Genomic DNA, 18,498 nt, shown 5'->3' on the forward strand with positions numbered 1-18,498 from the left:
TTGACAAATTCTTCTTTGTCATATTCTATCGTGGCAATCACAATCTTCATTGCTGAAGCCCATTCATCGATGAGTCCTTCCCAATCTTTGAAACTGGCTTCATCGAGGTTGAGAATCAATCCGTATGGATGGATTGGTTCTAACGTGGCCTTTCCTACAGGAGTATCCCGCATCTGTGGTCGGCGTCGTTTGGTTCGTTGGTAATGGCTAGAATCATCTGAAGCCCCACCCCTTTTTGACGAATCTCCTTCTTGGTGCTCAGTTTTGGGCACCTCTTCTCCTTGGTTCATCTTTAGATCAACCATATTGAGGTTATCAAAAGATTATGCTAATTCTTGTAGATCTTCTAATCCGATACGATCAAGGCTATTCATGAGATTTGCCTTTCATAATTCGGATTATATCCTCCGGCCGCAACTCCTTGGGTGCTGCATCTAGTGGTAGTGGATACGTCGGGTCTTTGGACCATTTATTCTGAATTTTTCCGGAACATGGTTTTCGCCTTTCGAGGTCCTCCACCTTCTTCTTGATATATTTCAAGAGGATTAAGATTTCCTCTTGTTTGATAGATATCCGGCTCATCTCCATCGGTAGCTCATATAGCTTGACGCCATAATATTCCACCGTTTTTTGAATCTCCCGCAAGTTGATGTTGTCGGAAGAGCTTGGTTCAATCTTGTGGTAGCTTGGATATGCTACTCCCGCCTTGTCTTTTGGTTCCATCAATCGTGTGACTGATGGGCCTCGTCTCTGGTTCGTTCTATCGCCGTCCTGGTTGCGGCGAGTCCCATGAGGTTCTCATGGTAGAATTGGATACTCGTGATAATATCACGAATAATCTCGACCTCTTCTCCTCGTCTTAAATTGGTTACGAGAGCTCGATTGTTCCAGTTGAGACCGTCTAGTAGACGGGTAGTTTCTCTCTCCAGATGTTGGAGAGAATATGGGGCAGAATCTAAAGGTGGTGTTATAAACTAGAATTTGGTCATAGTTTAGGTATTTAGGGGCAATAACCCCTATATAATTAATAATAAAAGAATAAGTTGTGGGGGCACGTGCCCCCATAGTGGGTAACGTGGATCCGTCTTTGGGTCGATCGTATTTTTAAGATTTTGAGTTTTTTAAAACAAATTAATTTTTTGGGGCATTGACATGTAAATACTCGAACTTTTTTTATTTTCTGATTTTGCACCCCATACTTGAACTTTGTAGTTTTTCTGATTTTGCACCCGACGTATTTTTACCCTCAAATCGTTACTGACATAACAGTTTGATTGAGAGGGAAGTTTTAAGTGCATAATGAAGCCGATAACTTGCTGTCAATATGGGATCTGCAACATGTAATTGTGATTTTTGGAATGTCAATTTTGCTACTATATGTCATCAACGATTTGGGAGTAAAAATTCGTCAGGTGCAAAATCAGAGAAAATACAATCACTTATAAACAGATTTTAAAATTGGGGTGTAAAAATCAAAAAATAAGAAAAGTTCGAGTATTTACGGGCCAATACTCTAATTTTCTTTTATGAGGCAATTTGATGGATTTTGGCACGGTAATTGTCATAAAAATGTATTTGACTATTAAGAATAAAAAAAAATGTTTGACAAATACATCGAATTAAATAAACTCTTTGTACGTGTTTACATCAAAATAATGCGCACTATCTATATTTCAAAATTTTTTTATTGGAAGAAGATCAAGGGAGTTGCAACTTTTTAAAAAAAATATATCTTTTAATTTTTAATAATTAAAATGTCATTGTTTTTCATTTTGATTATCAGAAAAACTATGAATAGATATTCTAACGATTCCATTCATTTTATTTTTTATCCATGTAAAAACTAAGGAATGTTAAATCGAAGCAAAATTTGATAGTTTGGATATTTAATTGGTATGGAATATTGATATATAGTATGAGTTATTTTGATTTAAACACGAATACTTAAACGGTTAGATAAAAACTTGTTCAAAGCTTATTTATTGAAGCTTGATATCTAAATGAGTCAGTCATGAGCTCGTCGACACTTAATTCTCAAGTTTTTTTAACATACTTCTTTAAATGATTTAGTTTGATAACGTAAAATTATTAACTTTATTTGTTATACTTAAGAAAATAACGAGTTTTAGTAAATGTAATTATTGTTGAGAAAAAATAATACTTATTCCATCTACGTAAAATGTGGCCTTTTTACCATTTTGGTCCCTCCATAATAAATATGGTGTTTCAATTTTAGAAAAACATATCTCAGTGTGCGTGTGTTGGCCGAGCGATAGGTGGTCAATATCCAAGGCCTGAGGTCCTGAGTTCGAGTCCACCGTCATGCGGATTTAATTTAAATTTCTTTATTTACTTGTGTAATTAAAAAAAAAAAAAAACATATCTCACAAACCGATTATTAACTACCTAACAAAACAACTTTGGTGAGTTCATTTTTCTACTTTATACACATATCACAACCATTTATTAAAATACTAAAATACATGTCTTCCAAATTACATCATTTTGGAAGATTCACAAAAATTAGTCTCTTTTTTTTTTGAACAATATCCCGACAACTTATTTAATTTATCATTTCTAATACATGGTGGACTTCTTTCTCCACTTACAATATAATTAATTATAATTATTAATACTACATTTTAAGTGAAACCCTTTCTCCATCCACGATACACTCAATAATTTTTATTAAAACTTGTATTGTCTCCTTCTAAGACTAAATACAGAGTAAATTATTTGGATGTAATTCTAAATTTAGAAAACCTTGAACCTCGAAATACTCAATTAAATAAAACTCAAGCTTGCATGATTCAAAAGATAAACAAGTCAAGCTTGAAGTCTTGAAGATGCTAGTATTTGACTTAGCTCAGTTCTATTCGATTACACCCACAGATAATACACCAGCTTAACAACCTTTGTGTTGGAGAAATTGCTTATAATTAAAGTCTAATTCCGTTTAACCAAATGCCCTTCTTTAATTCAGGATTTGATGGGGAAAATAAAAGAGAAGTTGAAGGGGGAAGACGATAGTTCTCCGGCAACTGCGAGTGTTGAAGCTGTGAATAATATACCCTCTAATCTGTGTATAATCGACACCCTTCAAAGGTTGGGAGTCGACAAATACTTCCAATCTGAAATCAACACTATTCTAGACGACACATACAAGTAAGGAATTGTTTTCGTTGTCCCTTAGAGCACTCCCAGCAGATCACCTAAATGTGTCACTAACTCTAAATTTAGGCTAAACCAATTGAAAATGAGATAAAAAAAATGCATCTAGCAGATCCCCTAAATTGGATGGAGTCCACAAAAAATTTTATACCTACCTAAATTGATCAATCTTAAATTTACACCCACCCTAAATTTATTTTAAACTTATAATTAGTAGGGCCCACACATAATTATTGTTTTTATGTAGAAAATAGGAGATCTGGTGTATGCATTTATAAAATCGAGATCCTAAAATTAAATAGAGAAGCTTTAGGGAGGAATATAAGAGCATAATTTTAGGATTTCTACTGGGAGTGCTCTTATGGTGGCACCCTATTTTTTTTTTTTAAATTAATTTTTATTAAAAAGAGAAAGAGAAAAAACGAACCAAGAACCCTTGAGTGCACAAACAACAAACTAAGGGCCGAGCCTCATTAAAACCCTTTTTAAGGCAAACCTGGTCGGAAAATCCTTAAAAGGGAAAAAGAGTACTCGTCTAAACAAGGAGCTGTTTGGGAACGGAAGTGAGACAACTTCAGAGATTCCGGCCGAACCATCACCCCTAAGCAGCTCGGTTCCCGAACACATCAAAGCAAACCAACAAAAGAGAACAAGCAAAAACACAACCAACCAAAAAGGAACCAAAATGAAAACCAGAAACAACACGACACCAGCCACAACTAGCGAAGCTAAAAGGAAAATCAGCAGACCAAGAAAAACCATGTAAACGGAAGAAGTAGGAACCATCCCAACACCAACAGACAACCGAAACCCCAACGAAGCAACTGCACCTGTCGCGAGAAGCATCCAACCTATTCGAAACAAACACTAACACCTTAAAGCACCATTCTAACAAAGCTATGGGTAGAAAAATCACGAGCCACCGCATGTTTAATATCGTCAATCGCATAAGGCCACCATCCCTCTTGTCTATCATCATTGGCCATTATGTCCGCGGGGTGATTTCCTTCCCGAAAGATGTGAGTAACAATCAAAGAAAAACCATGAAGACGACAAAGAACCTGCTTCCAGGAAGCTAAGAAACGCCAGGGAACATTCGTGGAGCGATTCTCCAACAACCGCACCACATACATCGAATCGGACTCAACCCAAAGATGAAGCCAGCCACGATCATGAGCAAAATTAATAGCAGTAATAACCGCGAGAAGCTCAGCTTCAAAAGCAAACCCACTACCACCCTTGATGTGAAAACAGCCACGGACAGAAGCAAAATTATCCCTAAAAACTCCTCCCGCGGCAATACGACCAGGAGCCCCTTTAGCAGAGCCATCGGTGTTGACCTTAATCCAATGAGTCACCGGAGGCCACCAATAAACCTCCACCATGCGAGGGGGAGGAGCTGCTCGACTTCCAATTCCAAGACTTCTAACAATCACGTAGTCAGTCCAATTATTCTTGATGATACCAAGCCGTGAAAAATTAGAATCCATCTCTTTAAAATAAGCTTTAACAAAAGTAAGAATCGACCGAGCCTCAAAACGGAGATCATCGAAAACAAGCGCATTCCTACAGTCCCAAATCTTCCACAGGATCGAAATAATGCCTCCTTTCCAAAAAGCCAAAATTTGGGGGCTGAAGCAAGCATTCCAAGCCAGCACTAAAAAAGTGTGAATATCCAAGCAACTTAACAGATCCGTTTTATGAAACCAGACCAGAAACGTTTCCCAAATGTAACTAATCCGAGGACAGCTCCACATGATATGCTCAATGGTTTCAGCATCCATATAACAAAAGGGACAACCATTAGGAGTGACCATACCTTGTCTAACGAGAGTATCCAAGGTTGGAAGACGCCCATGAAGAATCCTCCAGCATAAGATCGAACGACGAATCGGAATGTACGGTTCCCAAATCCATGTCCCCCATTTCACCATAGTGTAACGATGACAATTCTTGGAGAAGGCTAAAGCCGTCGAGACATCCCCCTTGAGCGAATGCTTCCAATATCTAGAATCTTTTTCCTCGCTCATAGGAATCAATAAAATATCAGCCACCACCTCAGGAAAATAATTCACAAATGAAGGCGAGAAATGCCACAGACCATCGTAGTAGTAATCTTTCACAGAGAAATGGAGATAATCATGCATGTAGTGAGGAATTTTGAGCTTATTCACCAAAATGTAACCCAGCCAATCATCCTTCCAAAAATAAGTATTAGCACCATTATTGATGCAAGAGTAAGAATCAACCACCAAGGGATCAATCTCCTGTTTCACGCCGAGCCAAGTAGTCGAATTAGCAATATTTTGCTTAGCATAGCTGAAGGTCGTGAGGTATCTGGAACTCATAATCCGATGAGCCCAATCATCACCTTTTATCATCTTCCATGCCAGCTTCATCAAAAAAGATTTATTCATTAAGGTAAAAGAACGAATGCCAAGACCACCTTCCTCTTTAGGAGCGCACACCCGTCTCCAACTAACAGAACAACGCGGTTGCTGATCAATGCTGCCCGTCCAAATGAAATTACGACATTTACGGTCAAGCGAATGCAATAACGATTTAGGCCATTTATAAACCATCATCGAATGCACAATCGAACTCTGAATCACAGACCTCACCAAACATAAACGGCCTGCGATAGACAGTTGAAGACCTTTCCACCTTGCAAACTTTTGGACAATTTTATCAAGGATCGGCATGAGATACGAGGCCCGCGGACGACCAACAAATATAGGAACTCCCAAATACGTCATCGGAAGATTCCCCACAGAGAAACCCATGACACGCTGAATAGCCCTTCTCCTATCCGTAGTCACGCCCCTAGCGAAGTAGAGATTCGATTTCTCCTGACTGCAAACCTGACCAGAAATCGAACCATAATAATTCAGAATTTCCTTGATCTTTCGAGCATTACGAACCGTAGCAGTGCTAAAAAGGATAATATCATCAGCATAAAATAAGTGTGTTGGAAAATTAGTGGCCCGGCTGAAACCCATCGGACTAAGGTGTCTCGATTCCACACAACTGCTGATAAGGTGACTCAGGACGTCTTCCGCAATCCCAAATAAAATCGGCGACAACGGATCACCCTGCCTAACCCCACGAGAACAAGAGAAGTACCCCGAAAGCTGACCATTGTAAAGAATGGAGAGCCGGGCAGAGCTAAAAATGATCCAAATCCAATTGACGAACTTCTCATGATATCCATTCGCTCTCAAAACTTGCATAATGAACTCCCAGCGAATGGTGTCAAAAGCCTTACAAATGTCAATTTTGCAAGCCATATTCGAACCCCGATTCGTACGTTGCATCGAGTTGAATCCCTCAGAGCTGAGCATAATGCAATCATGGATGTTGCGACCACTAATGAAACCAAATTGGTTATTAGAGATATGAGTGGACGCAATCCTGCTAAGCCTTGACGCCAAGATTTTGGAAATGATTTTAAAGAAGAAGTTCGACAGAACGATGGGCCTCAAATCAGCAACAGTTGAAACATCCTTCTTCTTTGGGATAAGAATCATTGTACTGGAATTGCAACCAGTAGGTAAATAAGAAGATCGGAAAAAAGTTTGAACAGCACTGACAACATCATTCTTAATAATTTCCCAGCAATTCTGAAAGAAGGAACCAGAGAAACCATCAGGTCCAGGGGCACTATTAGCGTCTATTCCAAAGACCTCCGCCGCAATCTCACTCTCCGCAGGTATACTGACCAAAAAATTATTCTGAGCATCCGAAACCGCCAGATCAAAAAGCGCCTCAATCTCCAAAGGGTCAGCGCTCGGGCTTCCATCATCCATGAAAAGAGCCGAGAAGTGCCCGATGATATGCTGCTCAATAATACTCGGATCATAGACATCCACACCATCAATATTCAAGCGAGTAATCAAAGTATTCCTCCGTTTGAATTTTATCATTCTGTGAAAGAAAGTCGTATTTCTATCCCCATCTTGCAACCACGAGGCACGGCTTTTCTGTTGAAGAAGATTATTTTTTCTAGAAAGCGCAACATTAAGCTCAGCTTGCAAACGAATCTCCTCATCGAAGAGCTCATCAGTATATCCAGTTTCAGAAATCTGGTTCTGGGTGACCGCCAAATGATTCTGAAATAGACCAATCGAATTATCAACGTTGCCAAAAACATCTTTATTCCAGACCTTAATATCATAACGCAACCTCTTGAGTTTCAACATAACACACAGAATAGGGCAGCTAGTGTTAACAGCAACCGTCCACGAATTCTTCACCATATCTAAGAACGAAGGATGAAGGGTCCACATATTCAGAAATCTGAAGTGTCTTATGCCAGATGGAGTAACCTGACGGCACTGCAGAACTAACGGAGAATGATCAGAGGTGAGCCTCGGAAGCGCCGTGGTAACAATAGAATCGCATAAATCAGCAAAACCCTTGGAAAAAAACGCTCTATCAAGGATAGATTCAACATGACGGGGAAGAAACCGACGTCCAGACCAGGTAAAGCGAATCCCTTCAGTCGGAGATTCAATGAATTGAGAATCATCAATGAAAGCGCAGAAGTCCAAGCATGAGCTTCTTGAAGGGGACCTAGAACTGATCCTCTCATTAGAGCCTTTGACTGCGTTAAAATCACCAATAAAGACAGTATTACCCGACGTGAAATGGAGAAGATCATGCCAAAGTTGACGGCGGAGGATCTGGTCATTGGCTCCGTGTATAATAGCTACACGGAAGTTGTAAGTTTGCCAAATACAATCAACGATCACAGATTGGTCAGAGGAAAAAACCATGGTTGCAATCACATCAGGATGAGCAAGAACCCAAATGTTCGAACTTTTAGATGCTCGACAATTTTGATGAATAGACACCATATTTAAAGAATTCCAGTAGCTCTGCCTCACCTTACGAAACGCCTTCTTAGGTTCAATCAAACCCAAGATAATAGGAGAAAAGGATCTACAATGCTCCTTAAGTAACCGCTTGGATTCGTCCGTCAAACCACGGATATTCCAGGCGATGATATTCATGAAGATTGATTGAAATGGGCGGAGGACCCTCCGCATCTTTCCACCTCAGCCGACCAGCTTTCAAGGGCGACATTCTCCATCGCCTGAATACAGTCTTTCTTGCTATTGTCAATAACAAAAGCTTCCGGATTATTGCCAACATCTCCAGCTTTTCGAAGACGATGTTTAATACTCTCCTCTGCCTGTTTTGAGATTTGTTCCGCTGCACGATCTGCGAGCTATTTTTTTTAAGGCCTACCGCGCCGCTTAGCTGCCATACCCGAAGTAATTGGCTCCTTAGCCAATGCCAGAATTTGTTCCAATCTCTGAGCCTTCATAGCATTCTCAAAAGCAACTGCATCAGTTGGTTGCTGTCGGGAATGAATTTCCTCACTTATAACATCCGCTTCAATTGTTTCCTCCTGTTCTGAACTTTCAGAAACATAAACTTCAAGCGGCCTATCGTACACCGATGTCTCCACATTGTTGGTGATAGCGTCCAGCATATCCGGCCCTCTGATATCCTCATTATTCCTCAACTGAAATCTAACATTATCACCACTGATTCTGTTCTTAGCATTTTCCTCCTGCTCCAACAGATGAGGCGAAGAGCCTCGATGCGAAGGCTGCGCAACCTTCTGAGGTGTAGATCTTGGTTCATTGTCCTCACCGGAACCTTGCTGCTGTACGCGCGCGGATTTATCAGTTATCTGCTCAGCCTCCAAGATTTGTAACCCAGTTTCTTCACCTCTCAGGTTTTCCAACACAGCAAAAGTGTTTCCAATCGTAGTCCCCGAGCACTGCTTATCTTTAACCGAATGTTGCTGAATCTGCTGATCGCCGACAGGTTGATTTCTATGCTCATGCAAGGCTGCTTCATGTTCGTTGTTCCTAGTCTGAATATGCTCAATTTCTTGCCATTGTTTTCCCCTTGGCTGTTGCGTGGCAATCTTGACGTGAGTAGTTGTCTCGTCAGTTTCCTTTTGAATAGCTTTGAAACATCTATCAGGAGAGTGTCCTGTTATTTTGCACCTGTTGCAGTAAAGTGGGAGCTTTTCATAAGTGAACTCAATATAAAAAGCGAAATCTCCTTCATCAAAAAGAAGAGTAGTAGGAAGAGGTTTAGACATATCTAAATCGACCAAGACCCTCGCAAACTGTCCAAAATCCTTCTTCACTGAAGCTGCATCGATTCTAATGGGATGCCCAATATATCTCGCAACTCCAGCCAGCACTTCCGTGTGCCAATATTCTATCGGCAAATAGTGTATTCTCACCCACACATTAGCCAACGAAGAATGCTCCTTGAAGGGATCGAAATTCCTTTACCATTCCCTGAGTCGAAGATGACCATTAAGAAGTTCCCAAGTGTTTTTAACCTTGGCACAGGTTTTGTCCGCCTCACTTTGAAAAACCAAAGTGTAGTAGCTTTTTCCAAGGGGAATAAGTTGCCAAGAAGAAGCAATTCCCCATAAATCATTCAACTCCTTTTTTAACATCATTGCCGGCTTCGGTTTTTCACCTTTACGAAGCAAAAGTCTTCCTGTCAAAGCATATTGAAACTCCGAAACTTGTTTGATAAGAAGATCTTTGGGCATTTTGAAACAGAACTGATCACCCTCCTTCATGGGACATAGTGCATGAAAGTTATGAGCAGCTACGTCAGAACGTCGTTGCCCCCTGTTAGAAGCCATCTCCGCATAGGATTTGTGGGCATCAATCTTCTCTCCCATATCAGTAACTTGTTGACGAACCGAATTCGTGGGAATAGTTGTCGAAGAGGAAGCCGCCGCCCCATTAGGGTTAGGATTGGGATTCCCTTGTGCTTGCGTAAGGGAAGTACCATCCGGAACCACAAGCGTACGTTGAGGTCCCTTTGAGCCATGAGAAAAGACCATCATTCCAGACTGTTCGTTGGCGTTGTTCAAAGCCAAATTCGGATTAGCAGAAGTAGCAGGCGAAACCAAACTAGGGTGTTTCCTTGGGGAAGAAACAGCACGAGCATTCGGGTTAAAATTGTTAGAAACGAGTGGAAGGTTCAGGCCCCCTTTGCCCGACATGATTCAGCAAGAGAGGACGCCGGAATGCGAAAAAGAAACCACAAAGCTTTCACTGGCATTTCATCAAACACCTTATAGGCATACACAAATAAACCCAGAAATTGATTTCACCTACCAGAGCAGCATCAACATCGGCGATCCAGGCGAGCAGCAGCTCCAGCGGCTTGTGGCAGCTGCACGTCAGCGTGGAGCTCAGGCGGCTCGAGCTCGAGCGCCGCTGCTGCTGGGCGACCGGACGAGCGAGCCCTGCTGCTTCTGGAACGAGCTGCTGCGTGTGGGAGTCTGCTGCCTGCCGGTGGGCAGCTGCGCCGGCGCCGGTACCGTGGGAACAAAGGTCTGGTAGCGGTGAGCTTCACCGGCCGGTCGCGAGAGAGTCCGAACTCTGAGGCGAGAACGAAGTCAAAAAAAATTACTGTTCATGCTACAGTATGTCGCTGATTCCCCCCTTATGGTGGCACCCTATAGTAGCTAATAACTTATATTAATAGGAAATTTTATCCATATAGATAAAAATTATAGAAATAGACTATTTTTTACTTTAGTATCTTTACAAGAAAAAATTGATGTTATACGAACAGTTTCGTGTAACAATGACCATTTTTTACTTGAGTCAATTTTTGAGATAGTCGTATTGAGCAATGAAACTCAGTATTTGGTCTCCCATCTTAAAAACACAAATTTTGATCATTTTTTATGATTTAGGACTGTATTACCCCTAATGATCGGATTTGGGTTGCGCACGGGTTGGACTTCGGGGTTGGGCTGGGGTGCGCGGGTTATGATGGTACAGTTGGTACAAATGGATGAATTAGTGTCAATTGTGTTATTCATTAGGTATACTTTACACAATTATGCTCATTTGTGTCAAATGAGACTGAAGATTGAATGATGGTACAATTGGTACAAATGAATAAATTCGTGTCAATTGTGTCATTCATTAGGTACACTTGGCACAATTATGCCTATTTGTGCCAAATGTGATTGAAGATTGAATGATGTTACACTTGGTACAAATGGATAAATTTGTATCAATATTTATGTCATTCATTAGGTACACTTAACACAATTATGACCATTTGTGCCAAAAGAAGGGGGAGGGGGGTGGAGAGAGACAGAGGGAGAACCACGTGTACGGGTTGAGCTGGGTAGAGTGGGATCCGCGAGGTCAAAGGTAATTTGGACCGAAATTATAAAAAAAATGGTCATAATTTATGTTTTTCAGATGGGAGACAGAAAATTGAGTTTCATTACTCAATATGACTATATGAGTGCATATTCTCCTTTTACTTTAATATTCTTAAACAAAAAATTTGATAATTACAAGAATTTACAGTTTCGTGTAACAATATTGTTATACGAAAACTTCGTGTAGGCGTGTAAGGGTGCCCTTTTTGTCATGTAGGCATAATAGTAAGAAATGATTGCTAGCTCCACATTTTTATCTATATGGGTATAATTTCTATATGAGAAATGCTGGAATTGGATGTTGTCTCTTTTTCTTATTCTATTCTATTTTTGAATTTATTTTTTGACAATGGAACCGCAGGCCAGCGGAATAGTGTGCGTGCGTTTATAGTGATAGAGTAATTAATATCTACCAAAATGTATGATGTTTGAGAACAATCACACAATCGTTAAATTTTTTGTACTTGACCCAAGAAAAAAATGGCAGAATAGTATGCGTGTGTTGGTTCAGTGATAGAGTCGTTAATGCCTAAGCTAAATTTAAATTTCATGTTCGAGTCTACCATCATGTGATCTTAAACAACATATATATTGATTCAGTTATTAAAAAAATAGCAATACAATTACTAATACAGATAATAAATTTTTATATCTATCTCATTTTCTTTTCGGCCTTATTTTTTACTCCAAGATAATACTATCAATCTTGAAAAGTAAATGGTCCTTATAGAGTTTTACAGAACTTCAAAATTATGATCAAACTGCAGGTTGTGGAAACAGAAACACAAAGTTATATACTCCACAGTTAGTATCCATGCAATGGCGTTTAGGCTTTTGCGAGTGAAAGGATATGAAGTTTCATCAGGCATAATTCTTTCATTTATGAACATATATATATATAATTAATGACCCTATATATGCTATAATATGAACAATTTTTTTAATTCTTTTTCTCTTGCATTGTGCAGAGGAACTAGCTCCATATGCTAATCAAGAGCGCTTTAGCCAGCAAAACAATTGATGTGGCTAGGGATGTCAATGGGTGGGTTTTACCCGGACCAGAACCATTAAAATTGTTATGGTTCCGGAACCAGAACCGACCCATTGCTTAATGGATCCACACCGGACCAGACCATTAAGTGAAAAATTAAATGGTGCGGGTAGGTTAATTACCCATGGGTATTATAAGACCCATAGATCCAATAATACTCATTACCAAACTTAAAAATGCCCAAAAAAGACCAAAAAAGCCCATGGTCTCGATACACCAAGTCCCCAAATTTTTTTCCTCCCCAATCCCACCCCAGCCCCGCCACCCCCCACCCCCCCACCCCCCCCCACCCCCCCCCCCCCCCCCCCCCCCCCAAAAAAAATTTTTTTTTTTATTTTTTAAAATTTTTCCTCCTCAATCTCACACCAGCCCCGCCACCCCCCACCTACCCCCCAACCCCCCCCCCACCCCCCCAAAATTTTTTTTTTTTTAAATTTTTTTAAAAAATTTTTCCTCCCCAATTCCACCCCAGCCCCGCCACCCCCACCCCCCACCCACCCCACCGCCCCCACCCCCACCCACCCCCCACATCATGTGGCGATGATTATCGAGCTTTACAGAGCAGCACAAGAGAGAATATTTGAAGAAGAGAGCAGTCTTGAGAAAATACTTGCTTGGACTACCACCTTTCTCAAGCACCAGTTGCAAACTAACTCCATTTCTGACAAGAAATTGCACAAACTGGTGAGCTCTGCGCTTTTATTCGGAGTTTAAATTTTTTTTAGGTTACTATTAAGGACGATTTGTAAAAATAGGCCAATTTTTTCGAACTTGCAAAAATAGGTCAATTATTTTAAATTTTAGCGTCCGTCAACCACATTTGAGTCTAATCGGGCTATTTTAGGCCACATTTGGGCCTAAATATGACTCAAAATATGGCCTATAGATGCTGAATTGGGACCGAATGTGACCCCAAAACACCGAAATTTAAAATAATTGGCCTAAATTTGCAAGCTCGAAAAGAATTGGCCTATTTTTGCACACAAGCCTAAGATAGTGACCACAAAAAAAAAAAAATTAAACTCCATTTATTCACAGAGTAATTGTGTCTAAATACACAAACTTTAGTTGTTATAATTTTTCACACGACTTTCAATTGAGTGGACACCTAAAATGTTTATTGACCTGGTCACAATGTTATTAATTTATCATTTTAGTTAGCTACAATGACGTTAATTCGTTGAAAATTGACAATCGTGTGAAAAATCATAATAATTGAAAATCTGTGTATCTGGAGGTAGAATTTTAAATTCATGTGCAAAACAAGAATTATGTGAAAGTTTGTGTATTTAGATGCAATTACCCTTTTGTTCACCGCTAAGGGTGTATTATATTTGGTTGTAAATTTGTCATTAAGAAATGAAGGATAAAAAAATATTGCTTTAAATCTCTCATTACTTTTTCCTCATTTTGTACAAAAGAAAATTTCACATTTTCTCATTCCTTTGTTTTTCACTCCAATAAGAGATACAATAATAAATATTATCCTTTCGTTTTTGTTATCATAATATTGTCCCTCATTGGAGTGAAAATTTGGAACTAAAAAGGGTGAAATTTCCTTTTGTATAAATAAAGAATTTAAAAGCAGAAATTTTTTTGTATCCTTCATTTTTTCATAATAAATATATATAAGGGCTAAATGCCCATAAATCCTATAACTACATGCCTTATCACGTTTTGCATCGGTTTCAGAATTTTTGCCATAGTATATCCCAACTAAGCCTCCAATCGATTTTTGCATCCGGCGAAGAATTCCGGCGACTTAACTTAATCTACGTGTCACATTTTTTGATGACAAGGTAGAATAAAGTCTACATGGCAATAACATGTTATTTTTATTTTATTTTTAATAAATGACGTGTAGACGTCATTTTGCCAAGGATGCCCAAACCCGACCCAGTCCCACAAACCCAGACCCGGTCCAGCAGCCTCATCTCTCTGACCCGGTTTGGATTAGGGTTTCTGGCGAAAAGGAAAAGGTGCGCCGCCTAAGGTTTCCGCCACTAACCCCAGCGAGGCGGCGCGAGTTAATTAGGAGATTCGAGTGATGTCGTGGTGGACGATTTTGCGGCAGTGAAGGTAGGCCAATTCGGAGAGGACTTGTTGGGCGAGATCAGAGAGGGCTTTTTCCTGGGGGATGTGTGTGCCTTCGAGGGACTTTATCTATAAATTCGAGGAGGACTTGAATCTCTCAGTTGTGGTCGAAGAGGTTGTGGCATTTCACGCCTCCGCTGGGGCGGTGAAGGACCTTGTAGACGAAATCCGAGCTTCAGACTTGAGATTTCGGTGGATTCCTCTAAACTCCACACGACTTCACGCGGAGTCTATGGATTCGAAAGTCCTTTAAAATCCATGAACTTTTTAAAGTCCTTTAAAATCCTATAGAATCACAATCCAATACACCCCTTTTAGTTGGGATATACTGTGGCAGAAATTCTGAAACCGATGCAAAACGCGATAAGGCATATAGTTATAGGATTTATGGGTATTTAGCCCTAAATATAACCACAGAGAGAATACACCCTAAGAGTAAGTTTTACACTAATAATTGATTTTCTTTCTTTTGAATAAATTCAAGGTGGAATTCTACTTGAATAACTATCACGGCATAACCATAAGGTTGGGAGTTAGACGAAACCTCGACCTATATGACATGAGCTATTATCAAGCTATGAAAGATACAGATAGGTATAAAACAAGATTGTTACATGATTCAATTTTGTTGAGCTAATCTGTCTTATACGGTAATTAGCAAATTAACCATCCATTTTTCTTTTTGCTTTAGGTTCTCTAATCTATGCAACGAAGATTTTCTAGCATTTGCTAGGCAAGATTTTGCTACTTTCCAAGTCCAGAACCAGAAAGAACTTCAGCAATTGCAAAGGTAAGAGAAGACAATGTGATATAGAGGGTGATTAAAATGAATTCAGTTTAGTGTACATTCGGTTCTCGGTTCGATTTTTTTGCTAAAATCGAATTAAATGAAATTTATATTTGATTTAAAAAAAAAATCAAATCGAACGAAGTAAACCGACTAAACCAAACTGAACGGTTGAAATTTTTTAGAATTAAATCCGAAAAAAATCAAAATAATCCGAAAAAATAAATAAAAAAAAATGAAATTAAAATGTATTTTTATCATTATCCCTCTTCCATTTCAATAACATGCAACACTTATATAACAAACTAACAATTGATCTTGATAGTCCCCTTGGGATGGCCTAGTGGTTGGGGTGGTTGCCTGTTGTACAAAAGGTCACAGGTTCGAGTACTCTCGGCCACAATAACCACTAGGAGGGGCGTATGTGTGTGGTTTGTATTATTTATAATGTATTTTCATCAAAAAAAAACAATTGATCTTGATAAATACTCCCTCCGTCTCAACTTTTAATATTCATCTTTCATTTTTTGGATGTCCCACATTTTTGTATCCATTTATATTTTTAGTAAAAATAGGTGGGACTTTTACTTCACTTTAATTATTTTAACAATCACATAAAAGGTGGGACCCTTATTCCACTCACAATACATCCAACCACTTTATTAAAGTATGTGTCACTCTCAATTAAATACTAAAAGTTGGGACGAAGGGAGTAGTATATATATTAATATGTTATATATTATAATATAAATATAATTCGATCGGTTTTAGATAAATTAAATCGAACCAAGCCAAAAAAATTCATTAAAAAAAATCGAACCAAACAAAAAAATCGAAGAAACATATTACTGTATTTTAATATTTTGGTTTGGACGAATTTAGTTATTCGATTTAAGATATTTTGCTTACCCCTATTCAGGTATATAGTACTACTTCCTCCGTCCCACTCCAATAAGCTCACTTCTTTTGGGCATAGAGATTAAGAAAACTTACTTTTTAGTAGAAAAGTGGTGTGATCCACACCAATTAAGTAAAAAAAATTTACTCAAAAAGGAAAACGAGCCTATTAGAGTGGGACGTCCCGAAAAGGAAAACGAGCCTATTAAAGTGGAACGAAGGGAGTATCATTTTTCTGAATTCATTTTTTTGTGCAATGACTTCCGATCCTAATGTTTCATCCAAATCTATTTTATATGACAAATCTGATGTGTATATAACTCCACCCTCACTACAAAAAAAAAAAAAAAAAAAAAAAATCACTAGTGACATGAGGCTTGGTAGGAATAATGTACGTGTGCTATAAACATGAGTGACATTTGATGATCGATGTAGGTAATCACTAATAGTTACACTTTCAAACACCACTAATTTTTGTGACACGAATACTAGTTACGAAACCTCATATCACTGATAGAAATATTTTTTGTAGTGCCTATATATAGCTTGAACATAAACTGAATTACATGATGCAGGTGGTATGCAGATTGTAGGTTGGACACCTTGAAGTTTTGTGCTCATTAATAATTTTCTAGCTTCCTTAGTTATCGGTGATCTTGCGTCTGATCATGCTCGTCTAGCCAGTGCTAAAACATCTGTGCTTGTCACACTCATTGATGATTTGTTCGATCATGGTGGTTCCACACAAGAGTGCTACAAGATTCTTGAATTAGTAAAAGAGTAAGCTTATAATTTCTTATATCAACCCCATGCATCTTTTTTTAATGATTTTCTTCAATTTCCTACCTAGGAGGTGTTTGACTAAGCTTATTTTAAAAATCTTATTATAAACTCATGGAGCTTATAAGATCTAGTTTCATAAAAGCTTATAAATTGTCAAAGTGTTTGGATAATTGAGCGTATAAGCTACAGAGAGAAAAGTTTTAGTTAGAGAGAGAAAAAATCGAAGAAAGATAAAATTAGAATGATATATGATGAAACAAAAAAATTATAACTGAATTATTTTTGTAAAATGAGTGTTGCTAATAAGATAATGAAACATGTTGGGGTAGAAAAAAATAAGAGTGTGTTTGGCTTCCTTCAAAGTGTTTGTCAAACGAAGCTCCCCAAAAAATAAGTCTATGTCCTTACTTATTTTCTCATTATCTTATAAGCAACATTCATTTTATCCTTCAAAGTGTTTGGCAAACTAAGCTCTCCAAAAAATAAGTCTCTATCCTAACTTATTTTCTCATTATCTTATAAGCAACACTCATTTTATTAAAATAACTCAACGGTGATTTTTTTTTCATCATATATCATTCTAATTTCATCTCCTTTTGATTTTCTCTCTCTAACAAAAATTCTCTCTTTAGCTTACAAGCTTAATTATCCAAATACTTTGATAACTTATAAATTCTTACGAAATAACATTTTATAAGCTCTTTTAAATAAACTCAGCCAAACACCCTCTTCTTATTCGTGTATATAATTAACCAACAAAATAGATGGAAAGAGAAGCCGGCTACTGTGCAGAATACGGTTCCGAAGCAGTAGAAATTCTTTATACAGCACTGTACAATACAGTGAATGATTTGGCGGAGATGGCTCATGTCGAACAAGGACGCAGTGTCAAACAATTTATAATTGGATTGGTATGTACCTAACCCCCCCCCCCCCCCCCAAGAAAAAGAAAGAAAAGATATGCATTTTTAATTATTTCTTTTTTCTGATTTTAAAGATTTTAGTTGTTCGTTCGTTCATTAATAATAAAATATATGGGTTATAGTCGAACTTTTAACAAATTTTTTAATTTGTATATTCTAAATTTTTAAAAAATATATTTAATTATAATCTGTTTGATATTTAAATTATAATCTGTTTGATATTTTCCGGTGTATTTTTCGACACCGGAAGTGGATTTTCCGGCCAAATGAGGGCAACCACTGATCTACTTTTTATTGTTAGGTCATTGTCTTCCCTCAATAAATTGTCCAAAATGGCCGTAAGCCATTTGGCGTCGAAAAATTTTAAACGGATCATAATTAAACAATTTCTTAATATCTCAGGGAATACAAAATGTAAAAAATCGAAGTTGAAGTTATAAATGGAAATTCGCTCAAAGTTCAAATTATAAACTATAATTAGCCTATTTTTTTTTTTTAAAATTACAGCATGTGTCGTGAATTTGACAATAATTAATACTCCCTCTGTTCTCAAAAA

The 18,498-nt window shown here is 38.3% G+C and overlaps 1 pseudogene; it reads left to right on the forward strand.

Moving 5' to 3' along the window:
• The window catches only part of LOC131002974 (sclareol synthase, chloroplastic-like), a 45,040-nt pseudogene that overhangs the window by 7,394 nt on the left and 19,148 nt on the right, over positions 1-18,498 (forward strand).

This window comes from Salvia miltiorrhiza, unplaced genomic scaffold, assembly GCF_028751815.1.
Source record: "Salvia miltiorrhiza cultivar Shanhuang (shh) unplaced genomic scaffold, IMPLAD_Smil_shh fragScaff_scaffold_43:::fragment_1, whole genome shotgun sequence".
Taxonomy (NCBI): domain Eukaryota; kingdom Viridiplantae; phylum Streptophyta; class Magnoliopsida; order Lamiales; family Lamiaceae; genus Salvia; species Salvia miltiorrhiza.